Below are 18428 nucleotides of genomic sequence, written 5' to 3' on the forward strand. Positions count from 1 at the left end.
GGTCTAATACACCCCGTCGATTATCAGTGAGTTGCTTGCAGTCAACATGTACAAAACGGATTGTTTTTTCATCAGTACATTTCCGTTTTATACCGTTTTGAATACGAGTATAGTTTTGGTGATTTCTAGTAATTCCAGAGAAAGACGCGATAATAGCCCTTTAGTGGAATTCACAAAACACCTTGTAATTTTTCCGGCTGATTATCGAATCTTCCTGAAATGAACGCTAGATCATCATTATTATCCTTCCTCGTGCATACATGAAATGGCCCTCGTAGCGCGGCGCCCGCAAGGCGTAGGGGGCGGTATTTGCCCTTTTGCGAGCTCAGACCCATTCCCAACGATAACATCAGGCTGGATGGATGAAAATGAATGGATATCGCTAATAAAAAGAATAACGATTAAAACTCGACTATACTCGTGATTGGCACTCAAGCGATGGCGAGTTAACCCGACTATATGCGTGATTGGTGCTGAATGAGTTAACATTCACTTTAGACACTTAAAACACTTTTTAACACTACACCATATTTTTTCAATCTATTTATTACAAAAATATTTGCACTACATCCCTATCTAATTTTAGCATTTTTTAAAAGTTAGCATTTTGCACTTCATAGCTTGCATTTTGTACTTTAATTTGTATAATATATTTTGGATATAGTGTTTGAAATTGATTCTTTTTACTTTTTTTACTGTATGAAGCACTTTTTCAGGGGGCTCATACTACAGAACCAAGCATTTCACTGTAATGTACTTTAAATGTGACAAATAAAACAAAACTTGAACTTGAACAAAGGTTTGTGGCGAACACAAATCTAACGTTTGAAATTGTTTGCAAACGCTTGCCTTGGTCATTAAACTTCTACGCACCTCAGAATGGTTGTTAACGAATACAACTTCAAATTCACATTCAAGGTACTCAAACACTCTGATTGTTATCCAATACGGTAGGTGGCGCTGTCGCGAAAAAACGATGGTCTCCGGGGCTGCAGCTGCCTGTGACATGTGCGCCCAATCGCGTGACGCCTGTGTCTTTGCCCATTTCCGCCTCGAACAGCAGGCAAACTACCTAACGCCTAGTTTATCACTGGTTAAGCTTAGGCGACTCTTTCGAAGTTGGTTAAGGTTAGAGTTTGGAATCAGGGCTGGTGTTCTATCGCCCTGCTCTAAGACAAACTCTAACCTTGTCCTTAACCAACTTCGAAAGAGTGCCTAAGCTGCGTTATTTTCTTTCCTAGCCGCATTTCTCGGAGACGCTCTCTGATTGGCCACTGACTGACGCTCTCTGATTGGCCACTGACATGTTTGCCCAATCGCGTGACGAGCTGTGTCTTTGCCCATTTCCACGTCGAACAGCCTGCAAACTACCTGGCGTTCTGGCTTGTTCAAGATGGGATAGGCGGACGCAGATCTGCGCAGGTTTTACTACGGCCTCGCCAAGCGCGTTGCATGACGGTTAGAATGTTGTCCGATTTGCTCTGAAAGTCTGACGAGGCGAGGCGCGGAACTCCCGCGGGAGCGAGCCGCACGCAGCCTTCAGAGCGAGGCTCCACAGTACCGCCGGCCGGCTGCTCCCGGCTGGGAAGCGACTTGCTACGGTCGCGCAAAGCGCCTATTGGTTCAGAAAAGTTGTCAGTCACCAGCCATGTGACAGCCAGGGAGTTATGAGACATTTGATTGATTGAAAACTTTATTATGTTATGCGTTATCAATTTATCATCCATCATGATAAACTTCAAGCTGTCAGACACACACACACACACACATACAGCAGTGTGTTGTGTGTGCGTGCGGCCAGGAGCGCGCAACAAGATGGTATACATTATGGTATATGAATAGTATATTCCACTGTAGCAGTATATGGTGTGCTGTACATTTGAATCTGATCTAATTTTGCACACGGCCATCGCATTATAATGAGCTGGACAGGTGTGTAATGTGTGTGTGGTGACGTGAAAGCGTATCTGCCGCGCGAGACTAGGCGAGAGGCTCTCGTGAAATCGGCAGTGTCCGCCCTCTTAACTCCTCCCCCGGCTTCACTCGGCTACTCTCGTCTACTAGTCGAGGCAAACCGAAATCCATCTTGAACAAGCCTATTGCCATGCTCTAAGACAAACTCTAACCTTAACCAACTTCGAAAGAGTGCCTAAGCTTAACCGGTGAAAGAAACAGGCGTCACACGATTGGCCGCACATGTCACACGACCAGAAACGTCAGTGGCCAATCAGAGAGCGTCTCCGCAAACTGCGGCTACGAAAAAAAAGCACGCTTCCTAAACGGCGCATCAAATACTGCGGCAAAGATTGAGGGTAGAACAGATAGAACAAAAATGATTGTTAGGATAGCGGTTCAACATTTGGGTATGGAAGGTCTGACATTGGAGGAGGTGGTTAGGGAATTGAATAAGCAGCGGGTGACCAAGGAGTACAGAGTCAGGCAGCAGGGGGCAAGGAGTGTCTCGCAGAGGGGTTGCACTCCATGAAGGTGAGGGGAATTGGATTTTGTAGGTCGGAGATAAAGGATACCAGTAGATGGCGGCACATACCCTAACAAGTGGTCGGCCGCCGTTAAACATCAATTAGAAGAAGAAGAAGAAACGGCGCATCATCACGTATCCTGCTTGCGTGTTGCTTCCTCCAGTGAGTGTGGTCCTGCTGCTGCTGCTGCTGCTCCTCCTCTGTGCTGCTCGTGTCTCTAGTGGGACCGACATCTGAGCCCCGTCCTCCTGGTGATGGAGGCTCATCAGGTAGTGACTGAAATGTGTTTTCTAGCTGCATGTAGAGAGTGTTTGAGGGGAGTTCTCCTCTTACTGTGTTGTTAGCAGCGTCCACAGCTGCTGCTTATCGTCCTGGTGGTTGATGTTGGCCTAGTTAGCATAGCCAGCCATTAGCTCTCTCTCTCTCGTTTGGTTTATTTGTTTTCGGTCTTGCTCCACGTTCATTCCAATGGCTATTTTTGTTACTGTTAGTCGTTTTCCTTCTGTAGCTGGAGCTAGTATCTTCTTAGCTGGTACCTCTGTATCTGGGGCTAGTGCTACTGTGTTAGCTTAGCTGGGGGTAGTGTCGTCGGTAGATGTCCACAATAGGAAAACTTTTTTAAAGGGGAATTATTTGACTATTTCTTTCACTATTTGGGCACTTTTACACAATTCCTGTGAGTCTATGGAACACATAGGTTTTAAAAAAAAAAAAATCATTGTTTTGTATTTCTAATCAAGTACTCAAAAAACGTATTTTTCTACCTCAAGATCTTAAGCCGTTTTGAGGCTGGGCTCCAACCACTGTGTGGCCTGGTGCAAACTGCCACATTATTATGCAGCTGAGAAATCTCTGACATCACAGATATGCACACAGCACATTTTCAGATGACTCAGTTCAGTGAGGGTGAATATTGTGAGAGGAGAATTGGAAGAATGCGCCAATATGAGAATTAGAGACATAGATCCTATTTATATAAGTCCACATAGCTAAGAAACGATGGTAAACACTGAAAAAGGCCATTTATAAGATAGTTCCCCTTTAAAGGTCAACCTCCACGTTGTATTTTTGTTCAATAAACAATGTGGACTAGGCCAACAGTGACTTTCATGAAGAATTGGGAAAAAAAGTATTGAAATTGACCCAGTTTTAGCGTTTTTATCAAAACATTTTGTCTGCCCAACACAATCACCACGCACGTGCATATTTTAATCAATGGTTCATAACGTGCGCGTGTAATGTCGTCACAACAGGTGTTGGTCACCAGGGGGCTCTGTGAGTCACAGGAAGTAGCAAGGAGGCAGAGCATTATTTCCAGCGTTGGGTGCATGATGCGCATGCGCTGTGATCACACCAGGCAGCCAACGCCGGAAATAATGCCGTTTTGAGCAGTTTATAAAAAATATTTAAAATGTTTATTAGCAACGCAGAGCTTTCAAACCATCCCGTATCTCTGTCCGAAACCCTCGTGCAACTGTGAGTACATTTGAAATGTCTCTGTGATACTTGTATAACGAACGGTTCGGCCAGAACCAGTCCTTCATGGTAAATCTAGGTTGGTTTCCTATTAAGGAGCAAGTGACTGTGGATTCACTCGGTGCATCAGTCACGAAAGGGGCTATGATGAGCTTGGCAAGCCAGAGTAAACACAGTTTTCATTCAATCAATAACGTTAGGTTATGACTATAACCAAGTTCTGTTAGTATAGCGACGCTCGGCATCGCTCTCTGCACTATCTCGCATATGTGCACGTGCACTGAATAAAGACCACAAATGTACCTTTAATCCCAATATTCGTCTGACCACACCCCTATCAGCTTACCCATATAAGCAGGGGTGGGGCCACCCACTCGCCTCCTTCCCAAGCTTTCGCCACAAGGCGAGGTCAAAGGCTGCAGCGGCGTCGGATGCCGAGCGTCGCTATACTAACAGAACTTGGTTATAGTCATAACCTAACGTTCTGTTTCGTATACGCTCTCGCTCGGCATCGCTCTCTGCACAAGGGAGGCCGAGCGAGAGCCAACGGCCGACAAATACACCCCGCTGACAGCCCCCCACAACCATCAGAACAGGGAGGGCTGAGCCCCCCCGACCCACCCTAATGGAGGGCACCCCCCCTATTAGGGGCTTCACGGGAGGGCGACAAACCCGACCGTGCGAAGAGGCACTCAAGCAACTCAACGCACAGGGTGAGCAGACCGTGGCTTGACCCCACGACTACACACACGCACAACCCGCATGCCACCCGGGAACGAACGGAGGAACAACCTCGTTACTGCCCCCAGAATCACGGGGTCAAGGGCAAACCCAACCCCGTGGCAAGGCCGTAGCAGCGGAGCGCGAAGGAAGACCCAGACCCACCAAAAGGACTGGACTCCCTGGAATGGGGGCCCGGAGAAGTCCATGATGCCAGCATCAAGACCCCACCAGGTCGGCACGTAGTGCCCCGCCCCCCACATCGCCAGCGTATTCGGACAAAGGCCCCTCAGCCGACAGGGCTGTACACTGCGATGAGATTATCGCGAATTGCCCCTTTAATTGGCCGTTGCGATTAGTAAATAATATTTGGGGGCGGGCTTGCGAGTAGTGATTTCAAGCCTTGCATTCGCATTTCACTCCTAAATTATCCAAGGCTGAGCACTCACTCTGATAGACTGGCTGACTGTCTGATTTAGCTATGACGAAAAGTAAAGTTTCTTCATAGCTCATTTCTTCATAGAAAGTCACAGGCACCTGGAATCGCGTGCCTGTGACTTTCAATTCCCTTATCGCTGCCAGGTTTTCCCGACCGTTATAACGTTAGCATGTTAGCATGTAGCTAATGGCAGACTATTTGATTCCTTAAGGCAAGCCAAGGGCTCGAAATTGCCTGGGTTTTGGTTATATACTCCCGAAATGCTCCCGCTGTTTGGCTACTTCTATGTGCAGTGAAAACTACTCGAAATGCTTTAGAACCTAGTCATTGATTTAGTTCAGGGTTAGCCGCGGAGCTAACGCTAGCTAACGCTAGCTAATCAAGCTCACAGAGGGAGATAAACAGCTGACAGCAGGTAGTACAGGTACAAATACAATAAAACAAGGGGTGGGGGCTGTTGTGTAAACCTTGTACTCTTTAGTTCACATATAATGAGAGACGTGAGTGCTTGTTTACTAGTCTCTGTAAGCCAGGAAGAGTGGTGCAACATACAAATGTGTCCGTGTAGCAACACAAGCCAATACTTTAAAGGACAGGGGCCCGGGGAGGGAGCTCTCTCTCTCTCTGTGTGTGTGTGTGTGTGTGTGTGTGTGTGTGTGTGTGTGTGTGTGTGAGAGAGAGAGAGTGTGAGTGAGAGACAGAAGTCAGAGGAATAACAACCTGTTATTCAATAGATTAAATTCGTAATAATAATAATAATAATAAAAAAATAAATACATTTTAAGAGAATCTCAAATACATTATTTTATTTAAGTGTAGGCTATAGTTAATGTTTTATTTTTTACAGTTTTTGTATTTTTCTGACATGGGGGCTCAACAATAAATGACAATCAGAAATGTCAAGTTGCATGTTGTTATTCTAACCAGCTTAGACCCCGACGCTCTGCATCTTCTGGCCGCCTCAGACCTACTCCTATCCGAGCTCCGGGAGGGTCATCAAAGAGAAGTCGCCTATTCTCAGTCCTTGCCCCACAATGGTGGAATGAACTACCCACCCCAGTTAGGACAGCCGAATCACGTCCAATCTTTCGCCGTCGACTAAAGACGCACTTCTTCAACCATTATCTGAATAAAAAAATATATATCTAACCCTAACTAACCGTACTGTCATGCACTTGTCCTAATAAACTAACCTACACTGTAGCACTCAACACTTTGATGAACATTGTTGCTCAGCTGATAGAGTTGTGCCCTTCCTGATGGCTTGTCGTACAGAACTTGTAAGTCGCTTTGGATAAAAGCGTCAGCTAAATGACTAAATGTAGTTCTGTTGCATTTCCAATTTATTTATTTAAATTATAAATTGATCAGGTATCGGTAAGGGAATCGATAAAGAATCGAATCGATAAGCAGAATCGATAATGGAATCGTATCGATAAAATCCTATCAATTCCCATCCCTAGTGGTAATATGAAGTTCAGTTGGTTCATTATAAAAGATACAAACCTGACAACAAAAGCACTTAAATGTTAAATAAAAGGACCACAGTAATGAGGCAGGAGGAACATATTTTTTTTCACTATAATGGTAAAATTGTTATAAAAAAATTTGCCCCTAAAAAATATTTTTTGCCCCTAAATTTCTCATTTAGGGGCAAGTGTGCCCCTAGTGAAAAAGCTTAGCGTACAGCCCTGGCCGAGCGGGCCCCGTCCCCCCAATAGTACACCGCCTGGCACACTGACCCTGCAACAGGCAGTCAGCATGGCCGTAAGCACACAAAAAAGGTTAACCAACGGAAGCAGGCAGCGCACCGGGGAAAAACCAGGCAACAGGCTATTAACCCTAGCCTGGAGACTGCGGACGAGACAGGCGCCAGAGGGGACAGCTGAACACAGCCGCCCCGGCGGAAGGAGCGTAAGCTGGCGGTGTTGCATGACCAAGCCTCCATTTAAAAACCCCCACCCAGAGGGGTCGAGGCAGAGAAGGCTGACACGATTGGCAGACGTCATGAACGTGCAGGGGCACCCTCAACCGGTGAACCCGGGAGTTGACACTGCACCAACACACCAGGGAATCAACCACCTTGGTGTTACCCAATGCGGTGGTTGTTCCTATAACCCCTCAAGAAAAAACTCCAAAACACACCTGCGGGTATACACCGGCTATACCGCAGTACAAGTGTTTCAGTTTCCAAAAAAGGGTTAACCCAGGCCTACGGGTCGACGAAACATTACTTCGGACCGGGCCTGGCGGTACGGGAAGCACAGGGTCACCAGAGGAGGTCAAAAACCACCCCCCACAGGCCCCTCTTCGCCATGCGTGAGAGAGGAGCGAAAAAGAATGGAGAACCAGCCCCTAAGCACACCGTACTTGGTATTCCCAGGCGGTCTCCCAACCAAGTACTAACCAGGACCAACCTGTGTAGCGGCCGAGATCCGACGAGATCGAGCGTGTACAGAATGGCATGGCCGTAAGCCATTACGACAGTGCTGAGTAAAAACGTACCCAACCAGGGTCTCCATAGCGCTTAACCCTGTGACACCCGGACCGACCTGGCATTTTTCCCCCTGAAAAAAAGCCCAAGTCCCTCAGGGTACCAGAACAGCAGATCTGCATCCCCGGCGGACAACGGGTTCAACTGATCCGGACCAGCGTGACCAGAACCAGTCCCGTGCCCTAACCACGCCGACATGCCTACTGCAGGAGAAAGGGCAGATATGCGTGTCGATCTTAACATGAAAAGAAGGCGCCACCCAGACGTTCGGGCGAACCGTGCCTGGTGGCCCACCCCAAGGGCGTGAGACCCCTCTACATATGTTCAGATCCATTCCGTCATCATCCCCCAGACATGAACGAGAATCCGTCGAAAACCAACCCAGGTCGTGGGATTTGGTCGTCGGAAGAGGAAAAACCCCCATCTCAGTTGCTTTATAAAAACGCCGTTTTAACCACAAGCAACCAAGGCGCGCCAGTCAGTCGCCTGTTTACAACGAGCTAGCACTATACGTGCGTCGGGACACACCCCCATCAATGAACAGGCTATTTAGACCTGTCATTGAATCCCCAAGGCGCCCAGGGGAACGACAAGAGGGGTGTGACACTTCCTAACTCCAACACTTTTTGAATAGAAAAGAAGGAAGCATCAACAGTATGTATCCCAGTCTACACAGCCGGGGGTAAACATTTTTCACATTTTTACATCCCACCACCCTCCCATAGGAAGGAGACGGGGATCCCCAGAGAGACTTCCCACGCGAGCTGTACAGATTGAAAAGAATATATTGCACCTTGAGCCATGTAAAAAATTGGTTATAGGGCTCTCCGGGGAAGAGGCACTGAACCCATACACACTCAATAATCGAATTGAATCGAATACATATACAATCGAATTATAGGACACCTTCCAGAGGGTCCACTCACTTTGACAATCTGAGGAGGAAGGCTCTGTACTCTGATGGAGGCTCCCTCACATGGAAGAAGGAGTCCGAACTCACAGAAGGCCCGAATAGGCGCTTGGTGAGGAGGAGCCCTGACCACCCCCCTGAAACAGATCCATCACATGGACCTGAACAGCACACGGAAGTCCTACCAACAGAGACGCGCACGGTGACGTACTCTACGGCGGGGGAATTCCTGCGGTGCACACGCCCAATATACCAGGCCGTGGGACCAGGAAACCCCCCCCCCCCCCCCCCCCCCCGTAACGTGCCGAACCGCCACGTGACGGGAACCTTGAAGGACAGGGGGTGTACCCCTGACCGACAGAAACAAGGAGGAGAGGAAAGGTTACCAGTTCACCCCTTTACGACCCCACACCCATGATACGATGTAATGACAAAAAGAGAATATGACACAGTCATAGTCAGCTCTATGAAGCGTTTGACAGCTCCACACAGCGCATGAGCTAACCTGCTATCTGATTTTTACTAAGGAAAAAACACAGAATAGAGAGGGCTCTAAGAGCCCCGGTCCAACATACACATGTGCTTCTGTGGCCAGTCCAACCCAGTTGTAGGTCACATGACACACACAACCCATCATCACCTACAAAAAATGGCAAAAACACTCTACAGAGGAACGCCGTTTTTCATAATGAGAGAATACATAATTCTCGATTAGTATCGGCCACAGGCCTTGCTAAGCACACACGACAGCGACCAAACAATCTTTTCGTTTAGGAAAATAAAGTTTCTCCAGCAGTTTTAGCACAACCTCAGCAATCAAGCTAAGGGTTACATCGCATCCCTACCACACAAAAGACACAATTTAGTGCACAACATGTCTGATAGAAGGATGAAAAAGTCTCCAGGGAACCGGGGGGAAAACACAATCCTCTTATTTTACCCTTAATACGGCCAGTTAAAACAGGAAAACCTGTTAATATGTGAACACACTGTTCATTGTCATCACAGGCTGAGAAAAGAACATTCTTTTACTCACTTGTCACTAAGCATAGCTTCATAGGTTAGTTACCTTAGTTGTGAGTACACGGTACATATAAACACCATGATGTTTCTCACACAACAACCAGATCATTTTCACATCTGTAACAACAACCCGATTTGCACGGAGAAGCTAACTGCCAGTGACAAAAACAGCTCACACATAACTCGTGTCGTATCCTAAATGCATTGCAGCAACACACGTTTTGGGAAAAACATCGTTATTCACAAAACATTTAGAAAAGTAAAACCAGAAGACGTGTTATAAGGTCTGGTCAAACCTTGTCCTACCCGGAACGTAGATCAGCGAAGTGCAGACTCGAGACCCCGTAGACAACACAGCCGATCCTGTGTTGCTCGAACTGGGCAGCGTCGTCGCTCCAACCAGTCGCTACAGTCCTCTTTGTTGACGCAATCCCCGTCCAGGCTCAGGGCAGGGTCGACGAACATCCCCTGTCAAGGATGACGTCGTAGTCAAGAGTGTAAAACATGTTAAAATCAAAGCACGTTCAACAGAGTAGCATTAAGCTAACGGCCGCTCCAACCGTTCGGGCGCTACTGCCCCTGCTCGCGAGACGCCGAGCTAACGGCGCACGCGACCAGAAGCGAGCTCGCGGCGGCGCGCGAGGAGCTAAAGCTACCCCGCGCCAGGCCTTGGCCTATAGCAGCAAGCTAACGTTACCTAGTGATCACGACATGCTAGCGCCGCAGCTAACAGCTGACTGGCTAACAGTAGGCCCAACCTAAGTAGGCCATGCAGCGATCCCAGCAGGCTAACGCAGCAGCTAACAGCTGACTGGCTAACCGTAAGCTAAGCAGCTATCACCTGAACATGTATACAATGACATAACACTCACCCAGACAGGCCGCCGTTCTGAACCTCTCCTCACTTTTTAAGAGAAAAGAGAAACAAGATGTAAACACTGCTTTACAACGTGATTTTACCAACACCCGACGGAATCAGCACAATACCAAACTGGCCTGTGTAGCTGACTTGAACATGGATCTGCCGCTATCGCACATCCATGCACATATCTCCTCGTGAAGGAATATTCTCATTTGGATATGAAAGAAGGGGCTTAACACGGGACAGAGAGAATCCACTCGTCCAGAACACACAGGGATCACCAGTGTTAATGGTCGCGGCCCACTAGTTAAAACTACAATGGTCTTCAGACTAGGGATGTCCCGATCCGATCACGTGATCGGGATCGGCGCCGATCACGTGCTTTTCAGAGGATCGGGATCGGGAAAGGAAATTAAATAAAAATCGGCAGTCAATAAAAGATTTTTTATTTTTTTTTCAACAAACATGACCATGTTCACGTCTTAAACTCATACGGAGGCCTTAGTTTTGGTTTTAAATTACATATAATATATCATTAATGTATTTATTGTCACACAGAGCAGAATAATTGTCCACAACAAATAGAGCTGCCGCGGTATTGATGTTTTCCTTACCGCACGGATTTGCAAAATATTTCCTACCGCCACGGTTATTACCGCACGCACAAAAAAAAATAAAAATCTGAATGCATTTTTTTTTTAGTAGTAGTCTACTTTTTATAGCATATAGCCTGCCTCTAGTCTAAATGTCGATCTTTAGAGGATGACTTTGCAGCATGAATATTGTTTGGGATTCGGCAAGCACGCATTAGTTATTGAAAGTGAAACACGGATTCGAAGTTTCCCCTCTGGTCGTGCGCCGTTCACTCGGTGTCGCGGGCACGGGTGGTTACCCCCCCGACCCTTTCTTATTATTATTACTATAAAGTTACTACTTTATAATAAAGGCATTCGTTTTGTGGCATTACCATTATATAGTTATACGTTCAATAACATCAGCGTATTTACCGGACCATCTCAGTTCCTTTCTTTGCTCAGAGCGTGCTGAGTTGTCCCATTCTGCGGTCTGTTAACACTTTGGTTGCCTAAGGTTAAATTCATGATATACCATAGATTGCCAGCGCTATTTGTCTATGGAGAAAGTCCCCTTCTTTGCAGGGCTATAACTTTTTAAATTCTATTGCTACATTGCCATTATTAGGGCCCATTCAAAGTCCTATATGTATTGTTCATTGTGTAGCAACGTTAAACTTTTTCATTCACATATTCATAGTAAAGTATGGTCTAATGTATAAGTATGTTTTCATCTCTTTCTGCAGCTTTCTCCAGAACGTGATATATAGCCCCAAATGCATTATATTGATGATGAAATACAGTTTGATGGCAATCAGCGCGATATAAAAAATTCCAACTAGACATACTTCTAGAAGTTACTACACGTCATCTGATGTTGACCGGATGGGCGAGGGGGCGTTTATAATTCCGTGGGCAGCGTTATACCAATCATCTAATGTGGGTCAAATGTTGATAATAGCAGTTAGTATCGAAGACGGTAACGTTACACGCTGAAACTCACCCCAGTCTCCGCGCGCCGTTGGGCGATCATCGTCGAGTAGAAATCTTATCATTATGGGATATATTTTTACCCGGTCCATCTCCAGCTTGTATAATGGTATATACGTCCAAATCATGTTGTTTATCGAGTTATTGCCAATCGATCACCGTGTAGCGTGACGAGCCAGAGTCCCATGAACTATAGCGAGCGCCCGGAAGTACTACGGTCGTCATGACAACCTCTATTCAACATCCTGTTTGGCGATTGCGCCGATCGGCCACCAGATGGCGCTCCTGAACCGCCAGAGAGCTCAGTGGGTCCTGCTGGTGGATCTCAGGCCAGCGGAGGGGACATAATGAATCCGATCGCAGATTTTTGAAATATTGATATAAGGACGCTGTACAGCGTCCCCCGGCAACTTGAGCATGGCCAGCAATGACGTGAAAAGACGTTTCATGGCAGTCAAAGTGTTAATAAAGTTTTCAATCAGACAAGTGTATAGAACGAAGGGATTTTATTATAACATTCGTTGCAGACAGTAAAATCATTATGTCTCGTTTACTACTCCTGAGGAGCGATGGTAGTCCACTCCGGCGGGGAGCTAAAGCTAATGTTATTAGCCGTATTGTGATGAGCTCTGATCAATGGCTGACATTCAGGATGTAAAAAACTGCAGGACGCTCCCAACGTGTGACGCGTCTCTCTTCTGACCAATCAGTGGTCTGCAATGTTTCACGTGACTTTTCTGGTACCCAATAGGGTCGCTTGGAACCTCGATAGAGGAGTAGGGTATATCTGCAGAGCCGCAAGCCCAACGAGAGGAGGGTACTTCATTATTATTATTATAAAAAACAGCGGTGATGCGGTATTCAGCCTACTCTGCGGTGGCCGTGATGTAACAGCGATACCGCGGTAATGCGGTAATCGCGGCAGCTCTAACAACAAACACATTCCCTTTAATTTACACCGTTGCAACAAACACTTTCCCTTTAATTTAGACCGGTGTTCTGGCTACACGCTCACATCACAACAACAGTACAACACGTCGCTCCCGAAACACTGTTATCCACTCACTTGAGCAGCTAGAGGTTTGGAAGTTGGAACTAAGCATTTTAAAATAGAAAGTGAAGCCAGTCCAACAGCAATTGCAATGTTTGCAAGGACGACATTCCGTGTGGAGGAACAACTCATGAAGCAGCAGACTGGAGCCTGGAGGCAGACTTTTCAGACTAACTTTTCACCTGGATAACGTCATTTATTTGCTGTGACTAAGGATTATCGTCGGCGTTTCAGACCGTAAGTCGAACACTGAATGTATACTAATGTGCAAACATATATTGAAACTTTTAATATTTCTCATGAAGCACATTTCTCAGGGTGAATGTAATAACAAGAGCCGCCGCGCTCGCGCCCCTCCAGGGACTATAGCCAACAGAGGGACTTGTCTTGCTCCACCAGTTTCTGACAAAAATGCGTCAATGTATTACTAATGTGAAAGATCGGATCGGGAACGATCGGAATCGGTAGATATTTAAAATCACATGATCGGAATCGGATCGGGAGCAAAAAAAGGCGATCCCTACTTCAGACCAAGGCCTTCTGTCGCCTAGGTGGCTGAACAAAGGACCCTAGCCTGGGGCCGGTTTCCATAAACATTGTCAAGTAGCCCCCATAGCACTAACAGACAAGTGAAGCCCGCCAGCAACAGTACTCACCCAACCTGAAACCCACCGCTTCTCACAACAGCGGCGCGTCCGACAGTTCAACTGTGGCCTGACAGGTTTCACCTCAACAAACACAGCAAGGAACTGCAGTTGAGAAGCATGCAGCGGCGTGCTCCCAATACGAAAACCGGTGGAGGGTTTTTAGAATGATCATCATCTTCCAGACACTCCAGTACGAAGACAATATCGCCGTATTTTCTCGAAAATAGTGAGAGAGAAAATAAAGATATGATGTCAACTTTGTTTCCCAAAGCTGCTCCTAATCCTTTCCATCATGGTGTCAAGTGTGGGGATCTACCGAGGCACTTCTTCCTTGTGGTGAAAGCGAGAAGGAGGCGAGTGGGTGGCCCCACCCCTGCTTATATGGGTAAGCTGATAGGGGTGTGGTCAGGGACCGAAACTAAAGCCCGCCGCCCGCCAGGGGCGGGCTGTTTTTACCTTTGGCGCATGACACTTAGAGGGCTGCCCGCCGTGTGGCGTGTAGACGTGTAGTTCATAACTTCATAACGATACTCTTGTGCGAGTACAGATTATAGCCGCTCGTCTTTTTTTTCTCCGCCGCGAGATCGTTAAAAAACTACAAGTCCCACATCGCACTAGGTCCAATCACAGTAGAGTGACGTGACTGGTTTCACGAGAAAAAAAGCAAATGACCAATCGGAAGCTATTTGGCTTGTTTACTTCCATCTGCTCTAGTCTATATCGGACCTCCAAGAGTCTAACGTTACTGTTTAAACAATGACCCAGTCAACTATTCACTTTTAGTTTAATACATGACGAGGCATTGTCTAACGGTATCTAGCTGGCTAGCTACTGATAGCTGCTGATATCAACAAATGCTCCAGCAATAGTCTACTCGAGTGCATAATACCTCCGGTCCCTCGTTAGCTAGCTTAGCTAGCTCACGTTGATCCATATGTCCCAGTAAACTAAATTGTCTTAACGTTATCTACCGGGCTAGCAGTAGCTACAGATAGCTCCTGATATCAATGTCTTATAACATTGATTGAATGCGTATTCTAGCTGAGGGCATGTTGAATGTGATTTGACAAAAGAACGGTAACGTTATAAATAGGTCCAGCTGCATCGCCGGAGAATCCTTGCATGCTGAATGTAGGGTCTAGCTGAATATAGGGTCTAGCTGCAGGGCCGGAGAATCCTTGCTGGAGCTGGAGGCTACTCAAGTATACACACAGACAGTGGAGCTGTTTGCAGATAGCAAGCATTTTGACTTATTGCGTGGTGGCGATGTCTCGCAGATAATACAACTACAAGTATGATTATATAATATATATTTTATTTTAAAAAAAAATGTTTATATAAAATATATATATATATATATATTTTTAATCAAAAAAATGTTGGCAGGTAAGAAATATGCTTGGCGGGTAGACTCTTCCCATCTACCCGCCACTGGCCGGTGAGTCAAAAAGTTAATTTCGCTCCCTGGGTGTGGTCAGACGAATATTGGGATTAAAGGTACATTTGTGGTTAGGCCTGCCGCGATAAGCAATAAATCGATTAATTGCTGCGATAATTAAAATGAATGCAATGATTTTGACGGGCGCGATTAATTGCTATTTGCGCGTTTGTTTTAATGAGGCGGAACCAGTTCCCCTCAGTCACTGTCCGTGTTGGGAGGCGGGCCGCTGACGTTACTAGAGTACAGCACGGGAGCTCCGTGGGGCAACGCCACATAGACATTTCTCAATAGTGTTGCTCCTTTTAACCAAGTAGCATTATTTGTAGTGTAACGTTAGCTATTTTTAGACCCAAGTAGTTACTCGCTACTGCCCGGAGAAACTGGACTGCTAAATAAAGATTAAAGATCTAGCGTTCGTTGATGCTCATTCAATGCTAACAACATTAGCTACAAACGAAATACAACTTATAGCATAGCTACAAGTACAACACAGAATAACGTTAATACAATTACATGCATCATTGTTTACAATTAACGGGTGGGGCTAGTCAAAGGACTGGACACGGGGACAAGTTAAACATGAATTAATTTATTATAACACTCCGGTAGTTTCGAGTCGTGCTGCAGTGCTTACGCACCACAGCTATTATATTATATACTGCTTTGACGCTTCCTCCTCATCGTTGATTGCCTGTAGTAGCTGCATCTAACGTTAGTAGCTAATGTTAAAACTAACCTAAAGTTAGTTGTTCACCAACAATTTGTTTTATCATTAGCTCAAAAACATCATATCATTAGCCCAAGTTGTCGGCTCATAGTTTCTGCTTAGGATAATCACAACAATACTTCCGGTCCGGTCGGTGGGCTTCAAAATAAAAGTCTAAACACCGGAAAAGACGGAGCGGTGGGCTTCAAAATAAAAGTTTGGGGAAATAAATTTCAAAAAAAAAATTCTCTAACCGGTCGCAATAATATCGCTTATCGCGATATTTTCGGGGGCAATTAATCGCCCAGCAAAATGTGTTATCGTGGCAGGCCTATTTGTGGTCTTTATTCAGTGCGCGTGCACATATGCGAGATAGTGCAGAGAGCGATGCCGAGCGAGAGCGTATACGAAACAGAACAACATTAACCAGACTCTCGTTGTCTATTATGCTAACGCTAACGTTACCTCATTGTGTCTATTCTACAAGCTTTAACGTTACCTAGCCTCTCGTGTCTATCTGCTAACGTTAGCATTAGGCTAACTAACGTTACCACTCGTCCCTAACCCCAACAACAAGCGTAACTAATCAGCGATCTTTTTGTCAGACTAAACTCTCCGCTCGGTGGCAAATTGTGTTGATGTCGGTTTTGTTTCATCAATAAATGAGGCAGAATACACAGTGACTGTATCCTTTTTTATTGCACTTGTTTCGTGCTGCAAACATACATAAGACATCCTACGCGAGACATTAAAGATGGCGGCGTTCTGTTTTCGTTCAGACTCTCCAGACAGTGACGCGTCTCTCTTCTGACCAATCAGTGGTCTGCAGTTTTTCACGTGACATTTCTGGAGCTCTCATGCTGATCACCAGCAGCCCCGCCTCCCCACACGGAGACAAACTGAGTACTTTATTTTAGTGGAAAAGCAACATTAGATTCGGCTCATTAATATGCACCTGTGTCCTTTTATGACGTCGGAGTTTGATAAGCTTTTTTGATTCGCGCCTGCATGTTATTCGTGCATGGACCTTTTTAACTCTTTCAGAGTGGCATTTCCGGTGTCAAATGGAAAAAAATAAATAATGAAATGATATACCAATGATGTAAACTACCCATAATTGATGAGTAGGGTTTAAGCTGGAGGTTGGCCTAACAGATTGCAGAATGGGTACAATATAGTATGGCTCAATACACACAATTGTTAAGGGGATGCAGACCAGGGAAAGACTTTCGTCTTGTTTACATCAGGGTCCCCCATTTTCAATTCATCATCATAACATATATGACATACATGACATACAGATAGTCAAGTCAAGTCAGTTTTATTTATATAGCACATTTACAAATGGCTAACGGCCAAACCAAAGTGCTTCACAACATGGTAAAAAACACATACAATGCAATAAAATACACTAGAATTACAAAAAAGGTAGAGTACAGTACATATAAGAAAGCAAGGGCAAAGTGCAAGAAAAGAGACAAGAAAATTAGATAAAAAGTGTGACAGCGGACGTCATGTATAGATGCTGGGCTAGCTCTGGTCAGTACTGCTACATCTATACATTTATGACATACCAGATTTACAAATACAGTACTGTTTGTGATACAAAAATAGTCTAAAAAAAGATAGTACATTTGATGTAGAAACTGTACATTGGAGGACGTTGGGTAGGTGGGTGGGGGGGGACTACATAGGAGGTGGGGGGGTAACTACATTGGATTCTCGACGAAACCTTACTTGGTCCCAAGAAGAGGGTCTTGTGTATTATTGGGTTAGGACATTTACTGTACATTGAAGGGGGTTGGGTTAGGACATTTACAGGGCCAGTTTTGAATTGCAGTCTCCCGTGGGTGCTCTTTGAGAGTGGTTTTGAAAGTGGGTAGTGATTCACATTCCTTTACAGCTGTGGGTAGGGCGTTCCACATTGATGTGGCATAATTGCGAAACGTGTTTAGTCCCTTGTTTGAGCCAAATCTGGGTTTAACATGATTTGTGGAGCTCCCTCTGGTGTTGTGGTCGTGGTATTCACTGACCTTTGGGAAGTAATTTGACATGTACATGGGTACCTTAGTGGTGTAGTGTATCTTGTAGACCAGGCCCATTTCAAGTTGCTGTACTCTGTCGTCTACTCTAAGCCATCCTAGGTAGTCAAAGTGGGCAGGGGTGAGGTGGGTTCTAGGAGTAAGGTCAAGCAGTAGTCTGACCAGTTTGTTTTGTGATGTTTGTAATTTTGTTTTTAGCGCCTTTGAGGTGCTTTGGTACCATGAGGTGCAAGCATAGTCGTAGTACCCACTTAAAAAAGGAAACTAAAATATCATTTGGCATTTTAGTTTTTGAGCTCTTCCAAACAATCTATTGTTTTTAATACAAATCGACCTCATGTTCACTGTAAAGTGCCACGTTTTGATATATTGAGCTTTAAAATGTTCACATCCTATTGTAACCGAGAGATTTGAACTTGTGATCTTGCCACGGGATTTTCTAAATAAGAGTATTGATATGAACCGATCTTGACGTTGCATTGATCCTATTGGATCATTGATAATTAGATCGATGTATCCATCTGGATCCTGGATCTGGATCCCCACTAGGGATGGGAACCGGTTCCTAATGGTCC

The 18428-nt window shown here is 45.5% G+C and overlaps 1 long non-coding RNA gene across 1 annotated transcript in view; it reads left to right on the plus strand.

The window, feature by feature from the left end:
* Positions 1–2645: 2645 nt before the first annotated feature.
* Positions 2646–18428, plus strand: part of LOC311233117 — a 29896-nt gene continuing 14113 nt past the window's right edge. Inside the window, exon 1 of the long non-coding RNA XR_014620005.1 lies at positions 2646–2749. This is a non-coding gene — a long non-coding RNA (uncharacterized lncRNA). The remainder of the gene's footprint in view (positions 2750–18428) is intronic.

This window comes from Notolepis coatsorum (assembly GCF_963971535.1).
Source record: "Notolepis coatsorum genome assembly, chromosome: 8".
Taxonomy (NCBI): domain Eukaryota; kingdom Metazoa; phylum Chordata; class Actinopteri; order Aulopiformes; family Paralepididae; genus Notolepis; species Notolepis coatsorum.